Here is a 17,402-nt window from a genome sequence, read left to right on the forward strand (position 1 = left end):
CCTCATGGGATTTGGGACAGTCCCAGAATATTCAAGTGGGTTACAAACTGGACAAAACAATTGAGATATGTATTTAAAATGATAAGAAGAAATGCTTTGTATGAAATGCATTTATTATATTTCTGTTTGCATGTACACATTTTTACTGTATGAATCAGACTGGGTTTATATCTGCTGCATCTATCTTAACATGTGGTGCATGTTACACTGGACTGATCAGTTACATGATTAAAATATACTGTAAATACACAGCATGCTTTGCACTAGCACGGTTTTGAAGTGATTTTTAACCCCAGTCTTTTTGGTTTTGTTGTTGCTTGTTTGTTTTCCCTTGAGAAGTTGTCCATTGGTTTCCTAAGTCACCTTGATTTGTTTCATGAAGCTACTTCCATTATTTTTATGTTAGTTGGGTGGCCAGTTAGTCCTTGAGGTCACACAGCTTTGTCCCCACTCATACAGGTTGGATGTTGATAGCAAAGGATTACAGCTCCTCTTGGTGTGGATAAACACAAAATGTCAATGCTGCTGGGCTGGCAGGTTCCACCACGATGGTGTTCACTCAGAAGGAAAGGCAGTGGGGATGAAGGATGCAGGAGGAAGGATGCCAAGGAAAGATTTCCTGCTTCATCGCGCACAATTTGGCTGTGGGTCTGGTCTGCGTAAAAGCTTGTGCAGACAGGTGGCCAGGTGGGATTTCAGATCATTTGACTCCACTCTGGAGAGGATTGCGTATGCACAACTTTGGACCTCTCTCCTGAGTGAGCTCAAATGATTACAAAGTCATTTCCAGTAAGCCTCTACCTCTAAGGCCAGGGTTGCTCTGACAACCACTCTGGGTGGGTCATCTGTGGGAACTGAACCTGGAGTCTCTGGATCTGGAAGGACAAGCCTCTATTGTTAGAGCTGGAAGCTGAAATCCTTTCCTATGGCAGTAGCAGATGCCTCATTGTGAACCCCTCTGACATTCAGAAGGATGAAAGCTCCACCTGGGCAGCATGAGTTATGCTGCAACAGAGATCACAGGGACTGGGTCTAGCATGATGTCCACAGATGCTGCATCTGTGCTCACTGTTTGGATAGCCAGTTGTATTGAGGTGAAACCTTTGTGTGTAAACTGGATACATGTCTTCACGAGGAGCTACTATGGACTTGTGTGCTCTCTTCAGTGTCTTGGTGTTGTTGTATCTATTATCATGGCTCATATTTTCACATCTCTGGGGGTCAGTGGAGATAGATTCGCGTGCATGTGATGTACCAAAGGGAAATATTTGCAGCTGTTGTCACATACATGCAAAAAAATCTTGTGTTCCTTTTCAAGCAGAGCTTTTCAGACAGCCAGACTCGGCATGAGGATTCAGAGAAGGATGCTGGCTCTGATGCCAAACTTGTGGTTTCCTCTAACTCATTTTGCAGGGCCTCTTTTTGCTGGCTAGAAAGCCTTCACTTGAAATGCAATTACCCAGATGTAGAGAAGAGAACAGACAAAGCCCAGCCATACCAGAAAAGCGGAAATTTCCTCAGATTGCCCCTTCACCATCAACAGTGTCACATTTTCTAAACTTTCCAGATAAGGGGGGAAAGCCTGGGGCTGGATACCTGTAAATGCATAGCTGCACACATCTATTGACTTCAAAAGAGCTCTGTCATAAATCTTAGGAAGCGTAGGTAGATATTGGGTCAGGTATAATCTCAGCATTGGTGCAAATTAGTAGTTTCATTAGAGTCAATGGAGCGATATCAGTGGAGAATCTGACCTTTTGTGTGCACCTAATTGAGGGCAACATTGTAGTGAAATTCCTCTTAAAAACTGCCTGTTTTTGTTAACTCTTACATTCATTCTGATCCACCATCTTTTAAAAATTTATTTATTTTTTGTGATGCATCGAGAGGCTGGTCTCTTTTGAGATGTTTTCAGCATTTCTGGTTCTTTCTTTCACTCTTTCCATTCGTTCAGTTCTTCACTTGTGTTGTCTCTTAATATATCCTCCCTCCTTCTCACCTACCTCTTTATTCTTTCACTGCATTCAGAAGCGCAAGATGCTTGCATTAATTGAAGTGAAATAATTCTATAGAATGGATCCACACATGAATCTTTGTACTGCAGAGTTTCTCTTAATCATATTGTTTTTCTCCTCTGATTCCTTCCTGGGTCTTCACTCAACAATGAACACAGTGGTTACCTCTCCACCAGGGCTGTCTTAGTGCCCATCCACTGTCAATCAAGTCTCTTTTTAGAAGAGGCTGCTGACAGTGATGGGCCACACCATGGATCTGGAGCCTGGGTGTCACTTTCTCCTTTTCTGTCTGGAGATGCTAGAAAATAAGTACTGAGTGTGATGATAGTATTGAATTCTAAATATGAGTCAGGAAGACTATGGAGCTGGAAACATTTTCCTTCATCCCTGTAAACAAGAAAATTAATCTAACTCTGAACTGCTAGATGATGTAGTGGGTCTGAGCTGGTGATCATGCTGGATGATGGTGCTGTGTTCTCTGGTCCACAAGACAGCAGCTGTTAGTGGAAGTAGACCTGGTGTCACTTGTCCTCATTCATTCACAGGGTCAGCTCTGAAGGTCATGTAGAGACATGGTCTGCACCAGACTTATGCCTGTTTGCTCAGGAAAGAGGTACTGCCACCTCCCTGTACCCTCTACTCCCTCCAGTCCAAAGGGCCTGTGGAGAACCTCATGAACCAGAGGTATTTCCATGTAAGAAAGGACTGAAAGTTCCCATCTATCATTCCAGCAAACTTCAGCTTTGCTTGTCCCTTCTGTGGCAGTAGAAGGTAGAAGAAGGTCCAACCCATGGGAGCCAACAAGCAGTTTAGCAACTGGTGTAATGTTTGGGGAGGGAGCTGTGTAGGACTTGTTCTTGGGAACAAGGAGACCATCCTAGTTTAGGGGGTTAGACAGGATTGTCACAAGTCTATCTGCTGGGTCTTTGGAGAGGGTCAGCAGCCTTACTGCTGAGGGACTATCTCTGCTCCTAGGTGAGTTTATTAAGTGGTGGAGCTGATCCAGGCAAATGTCTTTTACCACTGACTAGCAAGGCCTTATTGACAGTTTGTGGCTATGGGAGTAATAGTTAGAGAGGAGGATGGTGTGGCTGTACCTTTCTTTTCAAGAGAGGAAGACATCAATTATAGTCAGGGTTATTGGGACAGTTTAAAGGCTGGTGAAGCACAGGGGTGTGACTGGAGGAAGGTTCTGTTGGTGGATATTATCCTACTGAGAGTTTCTTGCAGAGGCCATGTAGACCTGGCACAGCTGGAGTGCATGGGAGAGATGATTTATAGGCTGGAGCTGCAGCTGAAACCACTTATCTTCAGCTGATGTGTTGGGGGGTGAGACTACAAAGGGTAGGTCTCCACCTGGGGTGAGGGACTTGTATGATTATGGGGGCAGAATGGGAGAAGTTCTTTACTAGTGGAGGAGACCTTAAATGAAGGTTGGTTTTGCTGAAGAGTTGGAAGAAAGTGAAACAAAGGGGATGCCAGTAAAGAAAAGCAACTAATCCCCACAAAAAGATGTGTAGCCCAGAGTGATAGCTGAAGAATGGTGCTAAAGAATGAATAAGGACACAGAGAAGCCTGGATGGTGAAGACAGAGCATAATATCTACAGTTTCAGGAGATAAAATCAGGTAAATAAGCATGTGGTAATGGATAAATAAAATGTAAAATTATGTAGAAGCTTGAATTAATCATACTAGGTGCAAAAATGAACATTTTGGGGGAAAAGAAAGGATGGTGAAACATAAATATTGTTCAATGTGATCAGTTGCTCAGACAAGGCAGAGATGGAATATAACCCTGTCTGTGTATATAGAAATATTGCTATATTTCTGTGAAGAAACTGGTACTGGTAGCATAGATGAAAATGGATGTGTGTTGGTCAAAATAATTTTGGCTATGAGTTTCTAGCACTGAGAGTCTTCCATAGCCCCAGACTCATTTGATGTGTTGTGATGGCTTTGATTTATCAGGTATAGATTAAAAGAAATTTTTAGTAGAAATGGCTGATGAATTATTTCTTCAGATTGTTCTTCCTACTTCAGTCGGGTTTGGTACTGCTTCTTTTAGGAACAGAAACTAGAAAACTATAGAATGGCTACTGACTGTGAGTTGGTTAATTTTTAAATGAAATTAAAGACTAAATAAAACTACCCTTGCAGCTCAATTTATCGATTTCAAAAGGATGAACTTCTTGGAGAGGTTAATATGCTTAGCTTGTTTAAGAAGATCAGCCACTTGGATGTGGAGGAGTTCTCCAAGTACAGGGTGCTGCAGCCATTGGAATCTGTGTGTCAGGTAAGGGCAGAGGGCCAAGGAAGGGTTTCTGTGCTTAAATTAACAGCCAAGAAAAAAAGCGTGTGCTGGTTAGCTATGAAGAATATTTGCCCAAGATGTGCATGAGTTTCCTAAACAGTCAAGATATCAGATTCTAGGATTGTTTGTTGACACCAAAACCAGTTTTTCATTTGTTCTTTAAAGAAAATAAAAATCAGGGAGGATTATATGGTAGTTGGTTCATACAATAGATTTCATACAAAAGACTGAATTCAATGACCCAAGACCAATCTGTCTGTCTGTGGTCTTAAGATGAAGAGATGTTTGCAAATATGCAAGTTGTATGGTTCAGGATGGAGACAATGTTTAGGCTATTGTGTACCAAGGGGGAGATGAAAGCAGACATGCATAAATAAAATCTGTTGGGGGGTCCTGGCTGAGCATTGCCTGCTGCAATCGTTCCCTAGCCGCAGGCAGCAAGGCAGGCTTAGAAGTCTCCCTGGCTAGCAGCCATTTTATTAATATATGGGGCCCTCAGCTCTACTTTATCTGCACAGAAAATTTGTTCTCAATCCCCCTTTTTTATGTGTTTGCTGTGTGACTCAGTACCCCACATCTGAAACAGCTGCAAGTGCCCCAGACATGCTGTGGCTGTTTGAAGTCAGGCACTCTCTCAACAGATTATACAAAGATGAAGGCACTTCTTACAGAGAACAGCTTGTTCCCACTCTGCTCACCACAGTGGGACTTTCTCTTCAGTAAGAGGTCTAGGATAGTAGTCCGCACAGGCCTCCTGTGAGGAACAGGTGGTGAGTTGTCTGCCATGAATCACTGCAAAGTGGCAGTTGTGGCATCTTCTGGATTTTATTGAGGAAGGTCTTTAATACAACATGATGCACAATGTGAGATGGCAGAATACTAAAGGGCCATTACCCAGTCACTGTTTTGTCTTGTGGTCCCTGTTGTTATCATTGTTTATTCACATATCAACTTATTTTTGGTGAAGATAGATCTAACTCATGTGAGTGCAGGATGTGCCAACTGAGGAGCAGAGTTTGCTGCGCATTTGTGCTGTGTTTGCATTTTAACTTCTTCCACTAATCTTTCTTAAGAGATTTCTGTTCTTTTCTGCTCCATTTTCTGGTTCCTCAAGGAACGGCCTTAATAAAATACATGACCTGGAGTTGGTCCTTGATAGAGTGACTCTGGCTGCTCTCTGTTAAGATCTTCATTTCTCATGAACTATTAACAGGGGAGCGTGACAAATACATCTGTCACAGATGACTGGTCTGCTTTGGGCAACTGTTGCTGGTGGCTGCCATGGTTTGGGTCAAGTACTTGTTCCTCTGACTTGTGCATCTGCATCTATTGTGCTGGTGTTTCTTGCATATGTAAATAATAGTCAATCTGCTCATTGCTATGTTGTAAAGAATTATGAGAATAGGGAGACATTTCTTGGGAGAATCCTCTTTTTGGAGTTTTCCTGAGCTCAGCTCATAGTATCACATCTCCTGCGATTGTCTTGTAGCATTATTTTGTAGCTCCAATGACTCAGCAGGACAGATCTTGGTGCAAGTGCTTGCTGTTTCATGCTCCAGCTTCTTCACTCCTGGAAACCATTTAGGAGGTGAATAGGGAGTGTGTGCCAAGTATTCAACTGTATCCAAGTCAATCACTGATGAGGAGAATTGCTCAATTCTTTCCTACTGCACCTAAAACTCTTGTGGATTTCTGGTTTAACTTTGAGTGAGGAGGGTGTTCAAGCATGTGCATTGACGTCCAAATAGGTAGGATCTACTGGCTTTAAATACCAAAAAAGTTCCTCTGTACCAAGTAACTGAGCAGGTGGAACAGAGAATGTGCCACTCTACAACCATTTTCAGCTAACAGCTGTGACTGTTCTGTACCTTAGAAGTAGGTCATGAATACATCCACTGACTTGAATCTCCCAGGAATTTAGATTTTTGTGCTGCTAGTCTAGGTGAGGTAACGGTATCCTACTTGTGTCAGCCAGTGTTCATTTTTAACGTGTATCATAGTGCTGGAGTCCGAGTGTCCTGACTGGAATTCAAAGGCTGTCGGTCCTCAACAGGTCAGCAGCACAGAAGCACACTTCTGATCCCCATCCTGTGCAAAGAGGAGGCTGTTGCCAGAAGCAGATTGTTGCAAGCATTCTTTTGGGTCACTATAGGCTGCTTTTGCTGCAGCTCTCTTCCTTGCTGTTCTCCTTTGGCTTTGAATAACATCATTTGCAATTTTGCTGGCCTTCATCTTAGTGCCTCACAGATTGTCACATTAATGCCTGGCCTTTAAAAAAGTAAAAAATTAAATCCCTTAGTGTTACTTTTCCCCTTTGATTGAGTTCTAACTGAAATTTTAACTGAGAGAAAATGTGGGTATGTTTGCTCATGCAAAAAGATGGCGAAAAACCAGCATTATTGATAGATTTGCTAACCATCCTCCTCATGTTAAGGTTGCATTAGCAATTCTTTGTATCTGTAAATCAATGAGGAGTTTGAATACATAGTCCCAGTACAAACCTGTATTTTCCTGCCAAAACACTGAAATGTGGAATGTGTTCCTGCCAGTTACATGAAACATGCAGTATTTCTTTTTGTGTCTTGAGCTTTATACTATCACTCATTGTCATGATACGGTATCCTATTCAGTTCCAAATAATTTAGCAGGCATGTAATCACTGGCTTTTCCTCACTCTTGGATTATAGTGATGTTGCTTTGAGAATGTGCTATGTCTAGTAGAAGTCACCTACTGCCTCTTTTTAGTCTGTCTCCAGATGCAATAAGAGATGCTTTTCTTTTATGTTCCATTCTATTGTGGTGGTGTGGGGGACACCACTGAAAGGGTTAAGTGGCTTTGAGTACTTGCTGAGATCCCAATTCTAGGTTGTTCTAAGTGACGAATTCTGGGTCACTAACAATGGGAATTGTTCTGAGTAATCTGATAATGTTCTACTCGGCTGTGTTGCTTTGTTTCAGGGTGTTGTCACTTCATATCTGTCTGGAAGTGAGGTAGTGGAAGGAGTTCTGGAATAATTCAAAACTTTTCCTCTGCTCTTTATCCGAAATCTTTGGCCTGTGAGGTTATGTGCTGGGATGCCCAGCCCTCCTGAAATGTAACGGGAATTCATTTTCCTCTCTTCCCTCAAAGAACTCAGGCATCTGAGAGTTAGATTTTTACTGAACTTTCTTTTTATTTGCATACATCTGGCCTGTCAGAGTAGGCTGAGAATGACAATGTTCTTAGTGCCAGAGAAACATCATCTCTGGGAAGGAACAGAAAACATGTGGTGAATGCCACAAGCATCTAGTAGATCAGATGATTTGTATGGCATTCCCCTAGGGAATACTTCTCATAACTTGACTCGAAAGAATATGTCTTTGTTACTTGGAGCCATCTGATATCTCCTCTGATTGGATGATTGTTTTAAACTTTAAAAGCTCTCATATTCTACCTGTATGGGACGGGTGAGGGTTTCTTAACAGTTTTGGCTTTGTGCAGCATTTAAACACAGTCAAAATGTTACCTCTGTAACCTCTCCCTGAAACCACTGGCTCCACCAGATGCACCTCGAGTCTTTTATTTATTTTTAGTTCATGTGCCCCTGAGGCCTGGTGGCTTCACAATGGTCAAAGGTTTTGGAGTTCAAAAGGCAGACCTGTGTCTAGGAAAAAAAACTTGTCAGCTGGAGGCCAGATTTCCCCCCTACCATAGATGAGTTTTGCACAGTAGTTACTGTCCATTTACACCAAAGGGTTGAATGTGGGGCATTGCACTCAGATTGCTGAGAGCTTTTGCAGCCCTTCACGGAGTGTTTTCAGGATATATAACTTTTTTGCTGTTCTCAACTGGGTGTGCAACTAAGACAGTTCAATTTTTGCTGGGGGGGGAATATAGGAGAAGCAATCTGATTTACAGGTGGTCTTGGCTCTTCTGGACATGCAGTTTGAGTGCACTGGATTTATTGCATCTGAATGCTTTATTGCTTGTCAGCTGAGCAAAAGTAGCTGAATCCCAGTGGTGAGTCTGTAGGCATTAGATCAGCTCTCACCAAAACCCCTTTCCTCTTAGTTCCATTTAGGTGTATGTTAAAAGCTCTAAATCTTTACTGTTCTACCTGCCCTACCCTCTAATGCTTTTTGGAATTTAGAACCAAATTCTGCCCTTGATGCTACCTGTGAGCTTGCTGCCAATCTGAGTTTCTCTTAGCTTTGCTAGCTGAAAGCTTGTCAGTCTACAACCTGCCAAGAGGCACTACAAACTATCCTCAAAGTTTTGACTGTGTTTTTTCCCTTGTTTAGGAAAGCATACAGTATGGAAAGACAAGGGGAAGTCATGTATCTCATAAAATGTATCTCCCCTTTGGCTTGGATTGTAATAACAACATGTCTGAGTCACCACATGGTACACTGATATGAAGCAACTGCCTGCAGAAAAACCAAAGCCATGCATTTTTTCTGAAAAACGAGGGGGAAAGAAGAAGAAAAAACCCATTTATTTTCATTCTTTTGGCTAGCCTAATTTTCTTCTATTTCTCATTAACCTTTAGAAAATAAAGCTAGCTTTCCTGAGGGAAAATAGCACTTCTTTGCCTCATCCCACTAGAGCTGCCCTTCAGCAGCCAAATTTAACTAAAGGCATGCAGTGGTTTCTAGGCCCACTGCGTTGAATCTTACTTCTGGTCTGCAGGGGTCCTGCCTTTATACCCCACAAAAGCTATTGCTGAGACTATGGAAAATTGTCCATCATTTGAGCCGGATGCAAAGTCCCCTGGAGGACAATGTAACCACTAGGAGTGCTGATGAATTTCTTGTTCATGTTGATTGCTGTTCAGATCCCAAGACCACAAAGAGATACCATATCCCTTTCAAGTTCAAAGCATGGAGTTCCAATCTAACCTCAACCCTTGAAGTTGCTTATCTAGACTGCCTGCCCTCTGAGGAGAAGGGGATGAGCAGCCCCAGAGATTAGTTTGTCCCAACTTATATGAAGCGTCCAAGCTACTTTCGTTCTGTACTTCTTAATTTCTCCAGAGCTTGTAACAGGAGACTAGCTGACTATCATAGATATATATTTTTGTCAGCTAGAGAGAGATGTGATGAATGCCATACAAATTTGGTGGCTTCTGTAAGTGGTTTTTCTTGTGCCTTAGTGATCACAGGTCTCCTTATCTTGTATCATCACAGAGGAAGATGGATTTTGAAACTTCAGTTTCTTTATCTCCAGATAACCACAAATATGGGTAACGGGTGGCTGCATCTTGGGTGATGCAAAGAAATCATAAAATCGAATCATTGAGGTTAGAAAAGATCTGTAAGATCCTTGAGTGCAACCATTAACAAAATACTGCCAAGTCCACCGCTAAACCATATCCTAAGGGCCACATCTACACGGCTTTTAAATACTTCCAGGGATGGTGACTCCACCATTTCCCTGGGCCGCCTGTGTTTGACAATCCTTTTGATGAAGAAATTTTCCCTGATACCCAATTTAAACCTTCCCTAGTGCAGCCTGAGGCTGTTTCCTCTCATCCTATCACTAGTTATGTGAGAGAAGGGAATGATATCCACCTGTAGGCTTTAAGGGAGGCCGTTAGAAATATGCAATATAACTGATACATTGCATATTTCTATCATTTCCATCAATGCAGTGTGGGTTTAGACAGCCTGGAAAATTGAGAACTTGACATGAAGATGTGCCAGAATGATGCTTTAGATATATGATTTGGTTCTGTTACTAAGCCATTAGACTGGCTTGGTAAAAATGTGGAGGGCTGCTTCTGTGAAGTAGTCAGAGAATGCAGTCTAGAAATAAACTGTGTCCTCTGTTATCTTCAAATCTGGCCTTGCCACGTGGCATTCAGTACCACTAAAATGAGTGACCCGTGCACTGGTAGTACTTCATCTCTTTATGTGCCTCTGAAGTATGTCGTTGGATGTGATGTTTTAGGGGTGGCCTATGTGGCCCAGCACAAAGATTCGAAGGAGTACTTGTGCTAGATTATGGACTAGGAGCATCACAGTCATGTTAATGTAAGACCTTCCCTGGAATGAGTAGAACTTTCCAGAGGTACCTATAATGATGTTTCTCCCAGTCTTTCCTCAAAGAACTAAACCTCATCAGAACTATTCCAGCGAAATGAAAATTTTTTCAGAAATTGGAGATGTGTCTTTCTATTGAGGAGTATTTCGGGAATATTTCAACTTGGATGATTTCCAGTGAGGCAAACGGAAAAGGGTTGGCATAAACTATCCCATGGGCTGCTCACAGGCCAAGTTTTCCAGAGGCTTTCATACTTGCTGGGTAACTGGTTTTCCAGGCTGTGGGACCTCATAAGGAGGGTTCATCCTAGCTGTCTTCCTTCTCCATGCAAAATGATGGGATGCATCAACCTCTGGTTTTATCTGCCTCCTTATATTAACTGCTATAGGAGTTTGCTTGGTTCATAATAGGCATCTAATTTCTAATTTCTGGGCCCTAAAGTAAGTCATAAGTCCCTTACCATGTGCCCAAATCCTGTGTAGGGGTGAAAGGAAAAAGGGGGATGAGGAAGAGGTCAGTGTTTGATTGCAGGGAGAAATGAATATCAGTTTTCTGTGGATCAGAAACTTGTCTATGTCTGTGGCTGTGTAGATGCCTGACTCTCTTAAAAGCTGAAGGCAAGAATAAATTGTAATATGTTGTAACAACAACTTTATTGGTCATCAAACTTGCAGACATATGACAGATGGTATCTTCTCTGTAAGCCACTAGATGGTGATCTTTATATTTGTTAGCCACGTGCCTAGGTAGGCGAAGACACTACTTTTTATAGAAACTTTTTTTTTTCCTCACCACAAAAAGACCTCAGTGCATTTCCTGCAAGGAAAGTGAAGATGGACTCACTTGGTTGAAACCAAAACAATTTGCTCTTAGTGCAGGAACGGAGAGTGAGATTGCTTTTGGTCAATGCTTGAATGGAGAGGAGGCTGGTGACCTGCTCCCTTCCTTCATCTGCAACCCAGACTCTGCCCATGTGGAGTGTCAGTGTTGCCTGGAGTTTGCTAGTGCTGGTCTGCTGGGTTGAGCCACCTGGATTCCCCCTTTGCAGGGTCTGGTTGCAGTTGGATGCATAAGGTGGTTGTGGACTCACAGACTCAGCACCTGAGATTTAATGGACTCAGAATCTCTTATTTCAGCTTGACTGCATAGTTACCCTTAGGAAGCAGACAAATATAACTGAGTTTGTTTTAATCAAAAGGTAACCATGGCAATATTTGTATTGGAAACACCACAACAGGGGTGCCTCCATGCTGATGTTTGTACTTGGACATGAGGTACTGTATGTATCTTGGGCAGGTTCTGACGTGGCCTTCCTGGTCACAGATTAATATAGGTTGGAAAGGACCTCCAGAGGTCATCAGTTCAAGCCCTTTCATAGCAGGGCCAAATGAATTCAGGTTGCTCAGGGCCTTGCCCAGTCCAATTTTGAGCTTCTCTGAGGATGGAGATTCCACAACCTCTCTGAACAGCCCATTCCAGTACTAACTTTAAATGTGAATCTTTTTTCTTAATATCAAACTAGATTTTTGCCTATTGCAACTAGCATTGTTCAAGCAAAAAACTACCTGTGAGTAACCAGTGCATAAATTTTAGAGTGTCTGATGAAAATGAAATGAAATCTCTTTTCAGTACCATAGTCACTTAAGTCTCAAAATAATGTTGAATCATTGGCCCTGCTTAATGGGATGCTAAGAATCTAATTTACCATCACCCTTGAGAAATCAGTTGTAGGAGTTGAAAATTTTTGTGGTTGAAGATTTTAAATGCAACACGTGTCAAGGAGATAGGGCAAGAAGCCCTCCGAGAAGCTGCCAGATCAGTTGAATCCATACCAAATCTTCACAAGGTGGTGGGAATTGAGAAACCCTTTGTAGAGTGCAGTGCTGTTTGCTGCATTTGTCATTGAAGTCTGCTTTGTCTGGTTCTGCTCCAGGGCATATGTAGAAGCAGCAAAGTATAGCGCAAAAGGCCCCCTATTACTATGCATCTTCCCTTCTCAAACTGGTGATAGAGTGAAGGATTAAATTCTGGTCAGAGAAGGACCGAGCCAACTAGTCTTGTTGCACAGGAGGCCAGTGAGCTAGCAGAAGTGTTTGTCTGGGGAGGCCTTTAATTCAAAATAACAACACACTAAGTAGCAAGCACTTGGAGTTCATGTCTCTTGACCAACCTGTCCTGTAAAATACCACCAAGGGTGCTGAAGCTCAGCCAGAAATATAGCTGCATCACTGCTCTCCCATATGGGGTGAGAGCCATAGTTTGCCAGGGCTTGCAGCTGTGGTCTCAAGATTTGTGTTGTTTCTTGGAGGAGAGGGCAAGTGCTGGAGTGCTTTAGAGAACACATCAACCTGCTGGATGCCTGACTCCTCTGGGTGAGAAAGGTAGCAGAAAACTGCATGGGAAGCCCAAAGAACAGGCTGCTCTGATCTTTTTAAGGTATGCTGTCTCTCCAGAAGCTTTCCAACTACATTTCTGCTGAGGCACATGTATAGACGTCTGTAAATGAGGGCTTGTTAGCCTTTGCCAGGCAGATGGATGTTCCAAAAAGCTTGCCTCTCCCTTCCCCCACACTAAGATGACTAACCTTATTCCAGTGAATTCAAGGTCAGCATGACCAGAGAAGATCTAACATAGCCAGAACTGTTAGGTGAGGATTGAGCCACAGCCAGCACCCAGGACCAGTCTGTGTGAGGAGCGCTTGTAGAGGCTTGGACCAAATTGCATCCAGTTTGTACCCTGTGCTGTAACCCATAAAACATTTGGCTCTCCAAACCACCACCCAGTCGTGACTCTGTTTTTTCCCGAACTGGCAAAACAAAATGCTGGAGAAAGGCAGTAGCTTAAGATTAAACTGCCTCAAGTCAATGAGGAGCATGATTTCCAAAGCAGAAAGACAAGCATAGCCCAAGTCTGTGTTGTGCCAGACAGAAGAGCATCAGCCACTAGATTATGGCCTGGACTTGCCTGCCTCTTTCTTAGTTTTAAGGATGCAGGAGGTAACAGGGCTGAGACTGCTGTTTCTGGACCATGTGTGTTCCCTTCCCTCATTCTTGAGAGAGATGAACAGCTATCCTTGATTAGAAATGCCTGTAGATGTATTTACACTGAAGATGATGGCTTTGCCCCCAAAACCTCCCCTTGCAAGCTGTTCTGCTCCGTGATGAACCTCCAGGGATGGCTCTCAAAACCTGGGCTTGCAACCTCATCCCTTCCTTTTCTTGCTGTAGCTTTGCTTTGCGCACATTCACACGCGTGTGCACACATAGCGTGTCTCTATACACGCCCCTCTGCTTCATTTTTTTTCTTTTCCTTTTTGGCTTCCTCTCACTGTATTGTTTTAAGTTGGTGCCTGGGCTGACCGCCAGTTTAAATTTCATCTGCCTCTCTTCTCCTCCTCCTCCTCCTCCTCCACCCCCCTCCTCCTCTCCCCCTCCATCCCCAGAAGTGATACTGTTTACTTTCTCTGCTGCTTTCTCAATGTCTTTGTATGCACTGCAAGGGATATAATCACCAGCTGTGGAGAGCTTTCTGAAACTCGAACATACTCCTCAGTGCCCCGGGCTAGCGACCTTGCCATTAAAAATAAATAAATAAATACAACAATGCTGTCTTTAAAGACAAGAAAATGCATTTTTTACATCTCAAGCTGGATCTTGAACAATCATGCCTGTTTTCTCCCTCCCATATGCAGTTGGTGGGCTTACGTATAGAGGAATAGCTATTTAACTAGGGGCAAAAAAAGACAACCAAAAAACCTTCCCTTCCCCCCCCCAAAATAAAAAATGAGAAAATGCAGCCCCTAAGAGCAACGTTTTCCTTTTTTATTTTTTTTTTCCCCGATTCTGTTGTGGTGTGTTTTGCTTTATTTTTCTCCTTGGACAAGAGGAGGAAGAGTCCAGCATGGAAGTGTCAGACATTGAAGGGCATTTTGTCTGCTGGACAAAGCCTCTACAGCACTAAGGCGAAGAAAGATTAGAGGATAAAAGTGTTTGCCAGGATTTCGTCTTCCTTTTCTTCTTCCTGTGTGTGTGTGTGTGTCTCTCTTTCGGGGAGGAGGTGAAAGGGAGGTCAAACCGTGCCTACTGACCTCTGCCCCTTGCCCCCTGTGAACCAGAGGGAAGCCTTTGAAGTTGTAAAGTGCCCACAAAAACAGCAAACCAAACATGCCGCTGGCTTTTCCCTCCACTTCTCTCGGCCGCCAGCTGCTTAATGGAAGGTGACAGTACGGAGGCAGTGAGACAGAGGCTCGGAGTGCTGCACCTCCACCCCAGCCCCAGCCTGCACTTAATTGGCATGTTAAAAGCCCACACACCCAGAGCAAGGGAGAGGAGGCAACACCAAAGGGTGAAAACAAGCCCTTGCTATCTCTCCTGGTGGCACTGGGGTGTCCTACACCAGCCTGGGCAGCTGCGATGTGGCTGAGGGTGACCTCGTTCCTGCAAAGTGTTGGGCTGAGGTGACCGGGGTGGGCTGGAAGGTCACTGTGGTGGCTGGAAAGAGGTGGGAGAGGTTCCCCAGATCCCTGCTGGCCCTGCCACGGCTTCTGCTGGCACAGCTTATGGGCAATGCAGGCACCACGCTTGTGGGTGCTCCTTCTGCTCTCACAGCCATTACAGGAGAGTCAAAATTCCATGAGAAACAGGCAAAAGAAACTGAAAAAGTGCTTGCCTCTCTTTCGATTTAAATTTGGACTATTTTCAAAAGCAGTCCCAACGTCAACAGCAGGTTGAAATTTGTTACATGTTGTCTCATGGCAATAACTAAGGCCCCCCAATCAGAGAGGATGTTAGCACTGAATGAGTGGTGAGTTTTTTACGCTAATACTTAGAGGATGGTACCTGCCTTTTTTTTTTTCTGCTGTTGTCTTTGAGGTCTATATCTTACTCAGGGGAGGTGTAGCCTGAAGCATTTTGGATGCCCTCAAAGGACAGGGAGTTTGTTCTTCTTTTTGTGTAAACACCTTTTCTGTTTCCTGGTGGACAGAGGGTTGTCCCTGATGAGAACAGGGTTTCTGCCCCAGGAGCCCCTTCAACAATTGGTGACTTGTTAAGCTTTGTTGCTTTGTGCATAGGGTAACTCCTCATATACCAAAAATTATCCCTAAACCCCCATAAAGTCTGGTCCTAAACCTCAGGAAACCGGACTGGCTACTAGCAGAGCAAAAAAAAACAAACAAACAAAACCAAACAACCCATCAGCCACCATTCCCATCTACTGCAGGTAGGTTTGTGCTGGCTGCAAAACAATTGCAGCTATGAGCCATGCACAAGTTCAGTAGTTTCTGCTGCCTTTTTCCTGTGCCTAGTGTGGTTTTCACCCCTTGATGCTGAGCAGGAAATCCCAGCCCAAATGAAGTCAAACTGAGATTTGTCATTGACTTAGTGGAACCTGGGACTTTGCTCCTTATCTACAGCAGCAGCATTCAGGGATTCATATAGAATAAAACTCCTTTGGCTCTCATTCTTCCTATGCTTGTGAGTGCCCAGATAAACCCTGTGGGTTCCAGCTGGCATTTCTGATCTCACGCGTCTGAGGCCTGATAAGGTGTTACAATGTCCAACATACAAAATCCTGTTCGGCAGTTTTACCTCCTCTGTTCCTGTATGTAATTTTTTTCATACTTGAAGAGAATGTGTCATTCCTGGCTGATAACCTGTAAAGAATACAATAGTTAACTATAGCTAAATAATTAATGTGCTGTGTGTCAGTAGTGACTGATGCTCAAAGCATCCAGAGCTGAAACTGCTCTTTTTTAAAATTCAAATTCAGCTGTGTCCAGCACAACTATTAGGATGGATTAAGTCAACACCTTTTAGTCCTTCTGAGTTCAGTAAAATCTTGTATTTCATGTTTGTAGTTATTGTATGATCTCTCCATAGCACCTCTACAGAAGATCTGATTTTATCATCTGGAATAGCTGAGCTTTTACTCCTCCTATTGAGAACAGGACTCCGTTTTATGCACATATCTAGTGATGCACAAAGTAGCTGCTTCTTCTTCCATCTTTAGCATGTGCCAGACTTCATCAAAGTTCTAAAATAAATAACTGTCATAAAGAAAAATAGTGTTTGTTACAGCTCTGCCATTCCAGACTATGAGGCAGAATCAGGTTCCCCATCTCAGATTCTGTTATTTCCCTCTGGGCTCATACCATGCTTACCACATAGAGAAGATTTCAGGAATTTGCTGTCATTGTGTAATATTCACCATTTAGTGTAGGGAACCTATGTCAGGCAGCCTAAACATTGAGTGTGGACTAAGAAGAGGGGAAGGCACCTCTGGGGGCGGTTTGGACCACATAAGTAGAACAGGAGCTAGGTTCCTACCCTCTGGGCTCTGAATCATGTTCAAAAAATGTCTGCCCTTCTCTCTGGAGTTTGCAGGGAGTCTCAGTTTCTAATTTGGACAACTCAGCGCGGTCCACATGGTGAAATAGTGTAAGGACCCCCCTGCGTGTTTACTTGAACATCCATTAGAATGAGGCTGTGCTCACAGTGTCCTCAGGCTCCTCTTTGAGGGGATCTTCTCTAGGAATGACTGGTTGTTATTGCATTTTTCACCTTGAGTTCCAACTTTAAAGTAGGACCTGCTTTTACATATTTATTTATTTATTTTTATTTATGTATTTATTTGTTTTAGGTGTAGCTCCTTTCTGTCTCCTCTACAGACTCTGTTCTCCTTGCATATGTTGAAGAACATTTTTTGCTTGAGTGTGTCACTGCTATAATTTCTGTAACTGTCTGCTCATTGCAGCACTGGTTTACCCTTGTGCAAAATTTGACTTTGCACCTTGAAGAAATGTCTCATGCTTTAGTGCTGAGTGTGCTCAAGTTCCTTCCCTGCTTGCCAATACCTGTATTTAAAGAGAGCAGCCAGTGCTGGCCCTCAGAAGGTTCTGCCCACGAAGAAGCCAAGTCCATCTTCTTCAGCAACTTCGTTTGAGCCTGACTTTGTATTATAGCAGAAATATGTGGCTTCCTAAAGAGTCTGAGTATTCCCACTTTTATGACCTCAGATCTGTGGCCTAGGATGCCAGGGGACTGAAGAGCCATA

At 43.2% G+C, this 17,402-nt stretch overlaps 1 long non-coding RNA gene across 1 annotated transcript; it reads right to left on the bottom strand.

Annotated features, from left to right (window-relative positions):
- Positions 1-11,110: 11,110 nt before the first annotated feature.
- LOC108493909 lies at positions 11,111-17,334 on the bottom strand. The gene is made up of 3 exons (XR_001873644.1): positions 17,203-17,334; positions 15,938-16,002; positions 11,111-11,165 (listed from the first exon to the last, which is right to left on the bottom strand). It is a non-coding gene; the product is annotated as an uncharacterized LOC108493909 (long non-coding RNA).
- Between the last annotated feature and the right edge of the window lie 68 nt (positions 17,335-17,402).

This window comes from Lepidothrix coronata, unplaced genomic scaffold (genome assembly GCF_001604755.1).
Source record: "Lepidothrix coronata isolate B3197 unplaced genomic scaffold, Lepidothrix_coronata-1.0 Scaffold1, whole genome shotgun sequence".
NCBI classification, from domain to species: Eukaryota; Metazoa; Chordata; class Aves; order Passeriformes; family Pipridae; genus Lepidothrix; species Lepidothrix coronata.